General features: G+C 38.2%; 1 long non-coding RNA gene across 2 annotated transcripts; it reads left to right on the top strand.

Moving 5' to 3' along the window:
* The first annotated feature begins 2319 nt into the window (after positions 1 to 2319).
* Positions 2320 to 5900, top strand: LOC103939185. Of its 2 annotated transcripts, none has more exons than XR_007252688.1 (3): positions 2320 to 2556; positions 2870 to 4078; positions 4861 to 5900. It is a non-coding gene; the product is annotated as an uncharacterized LOC103939185 (long non-coding RNA). The 2 variants fall into 2 exon arrangements; XR_007252689.1 differs by having other exon boundaries at positions 3734 to 4078; positions 4861 to 5844.
* The last annotated feature ends 3877 nt before the right edge of the window (positions 5901 to 9777 follow it).

Here is a 9777-nt window from a genome sequence, read left to right as displayed (position 1 = left end):
TGTTCATTCAATTTTATATTCTTTTTTTTTTTTGTTTAGTGTTCTAGTTAGTTGTATGCTTTGAACACGTTTCTTAAATGCATATTAATTACCATTAAATTCATAAGTCTTATTTATTCTTTGTTTTCATGCATTTCTAAATGGCTTGGGTTATCCTTGGGTGTCGGTTAACATGTGACCTTAGGTCATCCTTGGATGTCAGCTAACACGTAATCATCCTAATGTCCCGAGTACATCGAGATTGAGGCATGTCACTTTATTTGGTTGGACTTGAGTAATATTGATTGAGCATTGATATACCAAACCTATACATATTTACTCCTCACATTTATGCCAAACCTACACAAGTACATGTACTTGTGGTAAGGTGAGTACGGCAAGGCACACAGTGACATTGTAAGCACGATTATCTTCTTTGCATGGATCAGATTATGCCACGTCTTTCTTTACTGGGGTTGTCCACAACCACACCTTAAACCTTCCTTCGGAAGGTTGGTAGTCTATAAAGAAAGGGTGCTGCCAAGGCAGCAAAGGGCCCTTGGACCGGAGCTTTTCTCCAGTATTGTTTAGGAATGCAATTTTAGCAACCCCTAGTCTCTCTGACTTTAACCCGCACAAAATCTTTCGTTCACCATACTGAAAACATTCGTCAACAAAGTCTTTCCCGACCACCTCCTTCTTCTCCTTCAGCAAAATGACATCTCTCTTTCTCCACTTCCGGTAATCCTTCTCGGTTGTCTCTCCCTTGATTTGATCTAGACATGTAGATCTATTTTTATTTTGTTACTTTTCTCCTGCCTTTTGTGTTTTGTATGACTTTTTATTTATGTTGTTTTAACACAACAGGCACAAGTTTTCTACTGAAAGGATTTTTGGAATGGAAGGGGTAGGAAAGGATTGATTCAGTGATAAGTAAATGAACCGATTTAATATTTCTTTATTTACTTTTTAGTATACATGTTTTAGTTTTGTCTCATTGGCATCAGTTCCTTTGTTATGTGCAATCATCAATGAGACGAATGGCTCCAGATTGCGATATCAATAAAGTATATGCTCACTTCTATTTCGTCAGCCGTTTGTGTCTGCCTATCTTTGTAACTGTGCTCAAGCTAAAACACCAAAAGGGCACTGACTGACTCTACCAAACGACCATTAAGATATCTTGTAGGATCTTCAAAGGCCGTGGAAGTTCATTTGGATAAATTGATACCAAATTAGGATGTCCATTATGGAGTTTAGCCGAATTTCCCATCCTTTTAGTGTAAAAATATCGCTGTATTAAAAAAAAAAAACTATAGGTTAAATAATCATTTAATCGCTTTTCAATTGAATCCAAAATTAACATTAATTAACGAGAAGTCTGAGAACCAAATAAACACAAGAGGTATTATATGGTACATAAACACTTTCTTGTTCGGGAGACAAGACTCCAGCGCTCTGAGCTCGTTAGGCGGCAAATCATTCGGAGGTAGTATTATGGTATAATACACCTGACGAATTAATTTTTTCATAAGGCCAAACCCCATTTATCTCCCCAATTGGACATCACTATGTAGTAACATTTGTTGTTTTCAACTGACTCCTCTGAGCTCGTTGAGTAGCAAATCAATACACAGACGAATTAATTTTTTCTCCAAAAGGCCAAATCCTCCCCGACCCCATTTATCTCCCCAATTGAACAACACTGTGTAGCCTTTGTTGTTTTCATCTGACTCCTCACGCTCTACACTGCCTTCCACAGCGACTTGCTTTAGGTTTCCAATGCTTTCCCGGATGCCCCAGGGTCTTCAAGGCTTTTTCCCGGATTCTTCATCATCAGTATACCCCATCCCCACCATTACCATTGCATGGAATTCAAAGTTCTCATCTTCACAATTCATTTTTTGGTAGACGTTAGTTAATATTTTTAATACTCAACAAACAATTATAACTTGCATAACAATTTTTACTGTTCACATCACAATTTTTAGATTTTAGATTTTACATAACTTGCCTAGCATGAACATAAAGTTGATACCATTGCATACAATTTTTACTATTTACATCACTTGCCTGGCATAAATTTTTTTACGAATTTTAGATTTTACATAACTTGCCCATCATGAACATCCATCATAATTTTTTTTTCTTATTGAGCATCCTAAGCTACCTTACGCCTCTTATACATGCATTTAAATTATGACATGGAAATTAAATAAATGGAAAATAACATTTTGTTATTTTGTTTGGCTTTGTTAGTAGATATGCAGTATGTTGTGATGTCACTTAAATTTCATTTGTTTGCAAATGATTTTAATCGTTTTTGTTTATTTCATCAGCGGTTTGTGTGTCGGCCTCCCTTTGTAATTGTGTTTTGGCGCATTACACAATGAAAGAGCTTTAAAAGCTCGGATACTAGTCAATGAAGAAGACAAAATTTCAGTTCTTGCATTAATGGACCTAATGGCTCCGGACTGTGATATTTTTGTACTGGACGTGCTAAAGTATGTGTCGAGATTTGGAATTCCTTGAAAGAAGTATTGGAAAACCGGACAAAAGGCACCAAAAATCCCACAGGTTAGTCTTATTATATATATATATATATATATATATATGTATATATGTTAATACATACATTATTATGGATCAAAATATGTTAATATATATCTCTATATATAAAGGGAGAAACCCAAATAGGTGAAGCTTTCAATATTTCAATTATGTCCTCATTTCAAAAAAAACAAAAAAAAAACCAACGCAAAACCATTGCTATATAGGACTATAATTGTAATACACAAATAAAATAGGGTTAAAATTGTAATACAAAAACATGAAAGGCGCCTAGACTTTTAGATTGATTCTAACCCGTTGATTACTCATCTCTATACAGAGTGAACTTTCCACAAGCAGTTATAGCGGTTGCAAAGTTGCACGATCGAAACCGTACTGTTTTGGGGAAACCAACTCAACCTCCCATACCCTGGAAAAAAGAGAAATAGAAAAACAGATAGAAAAGAGATGTGCTGAAGTGACTCCTTCATTTTAGGAGAAAGAGAAACCTGTGGCGGAAGATGTTCAGTAACTCCTCCATAAGGCCAAATCCTCCTCGACCCCATTTATCCCCCCAGTTGCACATCACTATGTAGTAGTGTTTGACTTTTCAGTCTTCATTTGACTCCTCACCCTTTCTACTGCCTTCCTCAGCGCGTTCTTCTTCGTCTTCATAGCTTTCCTCGAGTTTCACTAGATTTGCCTCCAATGCTTTCTCTGGCTTCTCCACCATCACTATATTCCCATCCTACTAATACCATTGCATGCAATTCTAAGTTCCCACATTGACGATTCATTTCATAGGTATAAATTCCTTGTAAAAGAGACACTAGTCAATATTTACTCAACAAACACAACTTACACAACAATTTACTACTTACATCTTCGTAATCATACACAGCGTCATTCAAGGAAGCATCGCAAATAAGGGGAAATTGTTTGGGCATAAATTCAATGGTGGCCGTATTGTTGCCAATACTTTTGTAATCGGCAATTCTATACATGTAAAGCTTGTTCTATATAATAATACTAGCCTCTAAGTATTGGCAATCATACAGCCACCATTGAATTTATGCTCAGGTAGTTTCCCCTTATTTGCGATGCTTCCTTGAGTGATGCTGTGTATGATTACAAAGATGTAAGTAGTAAATTGTTGTGTAAGTTGTGTTTGTTGAGTAAATATTGACTAGTGTATTTTTTATAGGGAATTTATACCTATGAAATGAATCGCCAAGGTGGGAACTTGGAATTGCATGCAATGGTATTAGTAGGATGGGGATATAGTGAAGGTGGAGAAGTCGGAGAAAGCATTGGAGACAAATTTAGTGAAAGCAGCGGAGGCCTCGAGGAAAGCTACGAAGACGCCGATGAAAGCGCTGAGGAATGCAGTGGAAAGGGTGAGGAGTCAAATGAAGACAGGAAAGTCAAACACTACTACATAGTGATGTGCAGCTGGGGGGATAAATGGGGTAGGGGAGGATTTGGCCTTATGGAGCAAAGGTTAATCTGTGATGCTGTGAAGTAACTCCTCCATTTTTGTAGAAGCCTGGTATTTTATCTGATTTTTATATTTTTTTAATGTATTCAAATTTTCATATACATTGTTGGAAATGTATTTTGCAATTACCATGTTATTATACTCTCTTTTGAGTAACTTTGTTTTGGTATTTATTTTTCCAAACCTAGTAATTTGGGAGGTGGTTTTTTCTCAATAGAATGCACATTTCATTCAACTTGAAGAACTACTAATTAACAACCCATGTTTAGTTTGTTTGTTGATAGCTTAAAACAATAGCAACACTATTAATGTCTAAACCAAGTTGATAGCTTAAAACAATAGCAACACTATTAATGTCTAAACCAAATGGATAAGAATAATAAACAACCATCTTTAAGGGTGCATAGCTTCTATGATTAAAAGGAGGAGCTTCTCTCCCCTCCTATTTAAACAGTTACAGTTTAGCCACGTCAACATTTTATATATATATATATTTTTTTTTTTATAGAGACAAAAAGCAATATGTGAGAGGAGGGGAGTGAAGGGGATGAGAATAAGAGGGGAAGAGAATCCTACTCCTTTAAAAAAAGGCCTCCTGCATGTGCGTGAGCGCGTGCGGAGAGGTTAGTATTATTATGTAGGAAAAGCCTTACAAGTATAGGATTGCCGATTACAAAAGTATTGGCAACCATACGACCACCAATGAATTTATCCTTAGACAGTTTCCCCATATTTGCAATGCTTCTTGAGTGACGCTGTGTATGATTACAAAGATGTAAGTGGTAAATTGTTGATTTTTGTTGAGTAAATATGGACTAGTATCTTTTTTATAGGGAATTTATACCTATGAAATGAATCGCCGCCAATGTGGGAACTTGGAATAGCATGCAATTGTATTAGTAGGATGGGGATATAGTGATGGTGAGAAGCCGGAGAAAGCATTGGAGGCAAATAAAGTGAAAGCAGTGGAGACCTCGATGAAGCCACTGAGGAAGACATTGGGGAGGGTGAGGAGTCAAATGAAGACAGGAAAGTCAAACACTAACTGGGGGATAAATGGGGTCAGGGAGGGTTTGGCCTCTCGGAGAAAAGGTTAATCCGGCGGGTCTATTATCCCACAATACTACCTCCTGATGAGATCTGAGCTCCGGAGTCTAGTCCCTCGAACAAGAAATTGGTTATGTACTCGTATATTAGCTCCTGTGTTTATATGGTTGTGAGATTTATGGTTAATTAATATTAATTTTTGGTTCCAATTGAAAAGCGATTAAATGATTATTTATCTTACAGTTGTTGGAGAGAAAGATTCAAGTCTCTACTTATCCAAATGAACCTGATCATCGTTGAAATGGTCGTTTGGTCGAGTCAGAGCCCCTTTTGGTGTTTTTCCTCGAGCACGCGAGCCTCCAGCTTCCCATGTGAATGTGATAGACCAAGTATGTGTGGATGTCCGTGTGTATGTGTGGATGTCCGTGTGTACTCAGCAAAACCTTTGGGGAAAAAGAAGGAGAAGGAGATGAAAGAAATACATGATATATAGATCAGATACCAGACATTCCGGTACAGGATATTCCGACTTGGTGAATTTCTTCGTACAACTCGGGAATCATTGATATTATTAATACGACAGTTGAATAACTGTCGATATCGTGTCCGTTATGTTACAGTGTAAACCTACATGGCAAGCAACTTACAACATGGCATTTGAGTCATTGGGCGGCTTGACCAGCGGCAGTTTGTTTTTGTAATCTGATAGCTAAAAGCATGTGTACAAATATTTGTTCATTGATCATACTATTCTTTTGGAAATTTTCCTAGCCCGATCGAGTGGTAATTAATTGTCAGTGAGACTAGTGCCCCATCATTCATCGCCTTCATAGTCTTCATCCTCTTCATTGTCTCCATCGCCTCCATTCTCTTCATAGTCTCCATCGGCTTGTTGCCAGATTTTATAGACTGACAAATGAAATGCAAGATAATTAACAACATCAACTATCACTGTATTTTAAACTTCAGTGACAATATATTACCTAACTCCCAACTCCTACACATAAAAACTCATGTCCCTAATCAATTTTTAAAAATTGTCTAGTGAGAGACGGTCGGCCATGTGCGTTTTTAAGGGCTTCAGACAGATACTTACCTCTATATTTGATTCGCTTTCTGGTGTCATGTATTCTTTCCAACAAGCCATCGGAGTTGACATCACCAAAGAATATGGTTTCCTTTCTGTCACCAATCATCCTAACAAATATTGCTCGGTAAAGCTTCTTTTCATAAGTCGTGGCACAAGCAGCCTCCAAAGTTAGATAAAAGTAACTAACAGGAAGGCAGGACAAGTGTTGGTATGCCTCCACCACGCTCAAAAAATGCAGTTGGAGGCCCCAAAAAAGAAGCCATGCAGATCATTATATTTAAACAAGTGCACTATTAAAGATTACTCGTAAAACAGAACATGCTAATGTAAGAAGTAGAGCAGCAGCTTTTACAAATTCACATCGGTTTTAACCTTTTTCGGCTGATTTCTTGCACGACGTTACAGGCAATATCCTTAGTCATAGAACAATGCAGATACAACCGAAAGAAATGACCAGCTCCAATCTGTTTAAAGAAATGCAAGCGCAACAAAGTTAGCAACATACAGACGTTATTGTTGGTATTCACAAGAGTTTGCTAACTCAATACCAAAATAGATGTGGGTGATAAGTTTACAAACTCTATCACACCTCTCACTTTCACTCTCAATAAGATTGGACAAGGAAAGAAATAGAGAAATAGAGAAATAGAGAAATAGAGAAAGGAGGGAAGCAACAAGCTTTGGTAAAACACTTGCACTTAGATATATGAAAAAAGAGTTTACAAACTCAATAGCTTACAAGCTGAAATTAAATGAATGGGAAATGGGATTCGGATGGGATGATCTAAAGCTTAGCAAGATGGCCTATTTATACAAAACAGAAATTAATAAACAATGCAACAACACATGCAATGAATGGGGTGTTTAACATCTTTACACCCTTTAAAACACATGCAGGAACTTTGGACAGTCTAGCACTCATATGCAGCTATCTTTCCAGCTTGCAATCAACACTCTTTCGGCTAATACATCACATGGCAGCACACTGCTGTCTTGTAATTAGCTTTCGGCTAACAGATTGAGGGAGCAATGATCTTTGTAGTTGCTGGAAACAACCTGGAAAGAAACTAACAACTTGCTTTAACCATTAACAACCTGTTTTGATTTGATTTTCCAACACACCTCCTCAAATTAAAACGCCTTTATGCCTAGCATTTCACGTAGCAACTTGAATGGCTCAACTGGCAATGGCTTAGTGAAGATGTCTGCCACTTGTTCCTTCGTGTGACAATAGACAAGCTCAATTGTCTTTTGCTTCACATGGTCCCTTAGAAAATGGAACCTGGTATCAATGTGCTTGCTCCTTCCATGTTGGACTGGATTCCTAGCAAGCTTGATAGCTGAGATGTTATCCACATGAATCACAGTCGATTCCATTTGTGGATGACACACTGACTTCAACAGATTTCTTAACCAAATTGCCTCACACACGGTTGAGGCTACAACAACATACTCGGCTTCACATGATGACAAAGCAACAATTGATTGCTTCTTTGAAGTCCATGAGAAAGCTGTTGATCCTAGAAAAAACACATATCCAGTTGTGTTTTTCCTTTCATCTTGGTCACCTCCCCAATCACTATCTGAATAACCAAATAATTTTGCATCTTCACCAAAATTATAAAACAGACCATAGTTTAGAGTACCTCTTATGTACCTCAAAATTCTCTTAGCGGCCAGCCAATGAGACTCCTTTGGTGTTTCCATGTATCGACTTACGAGTCCAACACCATAAACTATATCAGGTCTTGTGATTGTAAGGTACCTTAGGCTTCCAACCAAGCTTTTGTATACGGTTGAGTTTACAAACTCACCTTCTCCTTCCTTAGACAGCTTCAATCCAGTTGCAACTGGAGTGTTGACAATATTGCACTTGTCCATATTGAATTTCTCCAATATATCTCTCATGTACTTTTGTTGAGAAATGTAGATACCATCACTTCCTTGCTTCACTTCTATGCCAAGAAAGTATGACATTAATCCATTGTCAGTCATCTTGAATTCACTGAACATGGATTGCTTGAACTCACAGAACATTGCTTCATTGTTTCCTATAAACAACAAGTCATCTACATAGAGACAAATAATTAAGAACTCCCCTTTTTGCACCATTCTTCATGTAAACTGAATGCTCGTATGGACATTTCTGAAATCCATTTTGGTGAAGGTAGTTGTCAATCCTTGAGTTCCAAGCTCGTGGTGCTTGCTTGATGCCATACAAAGCCTTTTTCAAACGATACACCTTATCTTCTTTTCCCTGTACTTGGAAGCCTTCTGGTTGTTCCACGTACACTTCTTCCTCAAGAACTCCATTAAGGAAGGCTGACTTGACATCTAATTGATAAATTTTCCATTTATGCTGAACGGCAAGAGAGATTAGTAATCTTATCGTGTCAAGTCTTGCAACTGGAGCATAGACTTCATCATAGTCCACTCCATACTTCTGTTTGTAGCCCTTTGCTACAAGCCTTGATTTGTATCAATCCACACTCCCATCTGCAGTGCGTTTGATCTTGTAAACCCACTTGACACCAATAACCTTCTGATTTGGTGGGAGCTTTGTCAACTCCCAAGTGTCATTCTTCTCGATGGCATGGATCTCTTCTTCCATGGCTTTTTTCCAACAATTTTCTTCCACAGCTTCATTGAATGAGAGAGGCTCATGGTCTGCATAGAAGCAGAAAAAATTGGTTTCTTCTTCTTCTTGTCCATAAATCTCTGTGAGACTCCTTAACCTCACTGGAGTTGAGGAGCTACTTTCCTCACTAGATGTAGGACCACTCCTTGCAATTCTGTGCACTGGAGTTGTTGTGATTGTTTGAGCAGGTTGTTGCTCAACAGGTGGTACAACTTCTGGTTCTTCAAAATCAGTGGAGACGATCTTCTCTTTACTGACTTCTTTGTTGTTCCACACCCATGCCTCTTCCTCACTGAAGATGACATCTCTACTAACCACTAGTTTGCCAGTTAGTGGGTTGTAGAGCTTGTACGCCTTGGACTCTTCACTATAGCCCACAAACACACACTTCTCACCTCTATCATCAAGTTTCCTTCTCTTGGCTTCTGGAACTTGAGCATATGCAACACACCCAAAAATTCTTAGGTGTGTAACATTCGGCTTGTATCCACTCCAAGCCTCTTGTGGTGTCATCCTCTTGACACTCTTTGTTGGACATCGATTCAACAAATAAATCGAACAAGCTACAGCTTCTGCCCATAACTCTTTTGGCAAATTCTTCTCCTTAAGCATGGACCTTGTCATGTCAAGGATGGTTCGATTCTTTCTTTCGGCTATCCCATTTTGCTGTGGGGTATAGGCAGCAGTAAGTTGATGCCTAATTCCTTGCTCCTTGCAGTATGCTTGGAAAACATTGGAGGTGTACTCTCCACCTCTATCTGATCTCACAGCCATAAGCTTGTGGTTGCTTTCAGCCTCTGTGAGTGCCTTGAACTCCTTGAAGATTCTTAGGGCAGCCGACTTCTCCTTGAGAAAGTAAACCCAAGTCTTCCTACTAAAATCATCAATGAAAGTAATAAAATACCTATTACCTCCATAAGACATGGGATCCAATAGACCACATATATCTGTGTGCACCAACTGCAGTGTTGCCTT

The sequence above is a fragment of a genome, unplaced genomic scaffold, assembly GCF_019419815.1.
Source record: "Pyrus x bretschneideri cultivar Hongxiangsu unplaced genomic scaffold, Pyrus_bretschneideri_v1 Contig5, whole genome shotgun sequence".
In the NCBI taxonomy this organism is placed as follows: domain Eukaryota; kingdom Viridiplantae; phylum Streptophyta; class Magnoliopsida; order Rosales; family Rosaceae; genus Pyrus; species Pyrus x bretschneideri.
The sequence above is the reverse complement of the archived record's forward strand: the minus strand, read 5'-3'. Positions and strand labels throughout refer to the sequence as shown.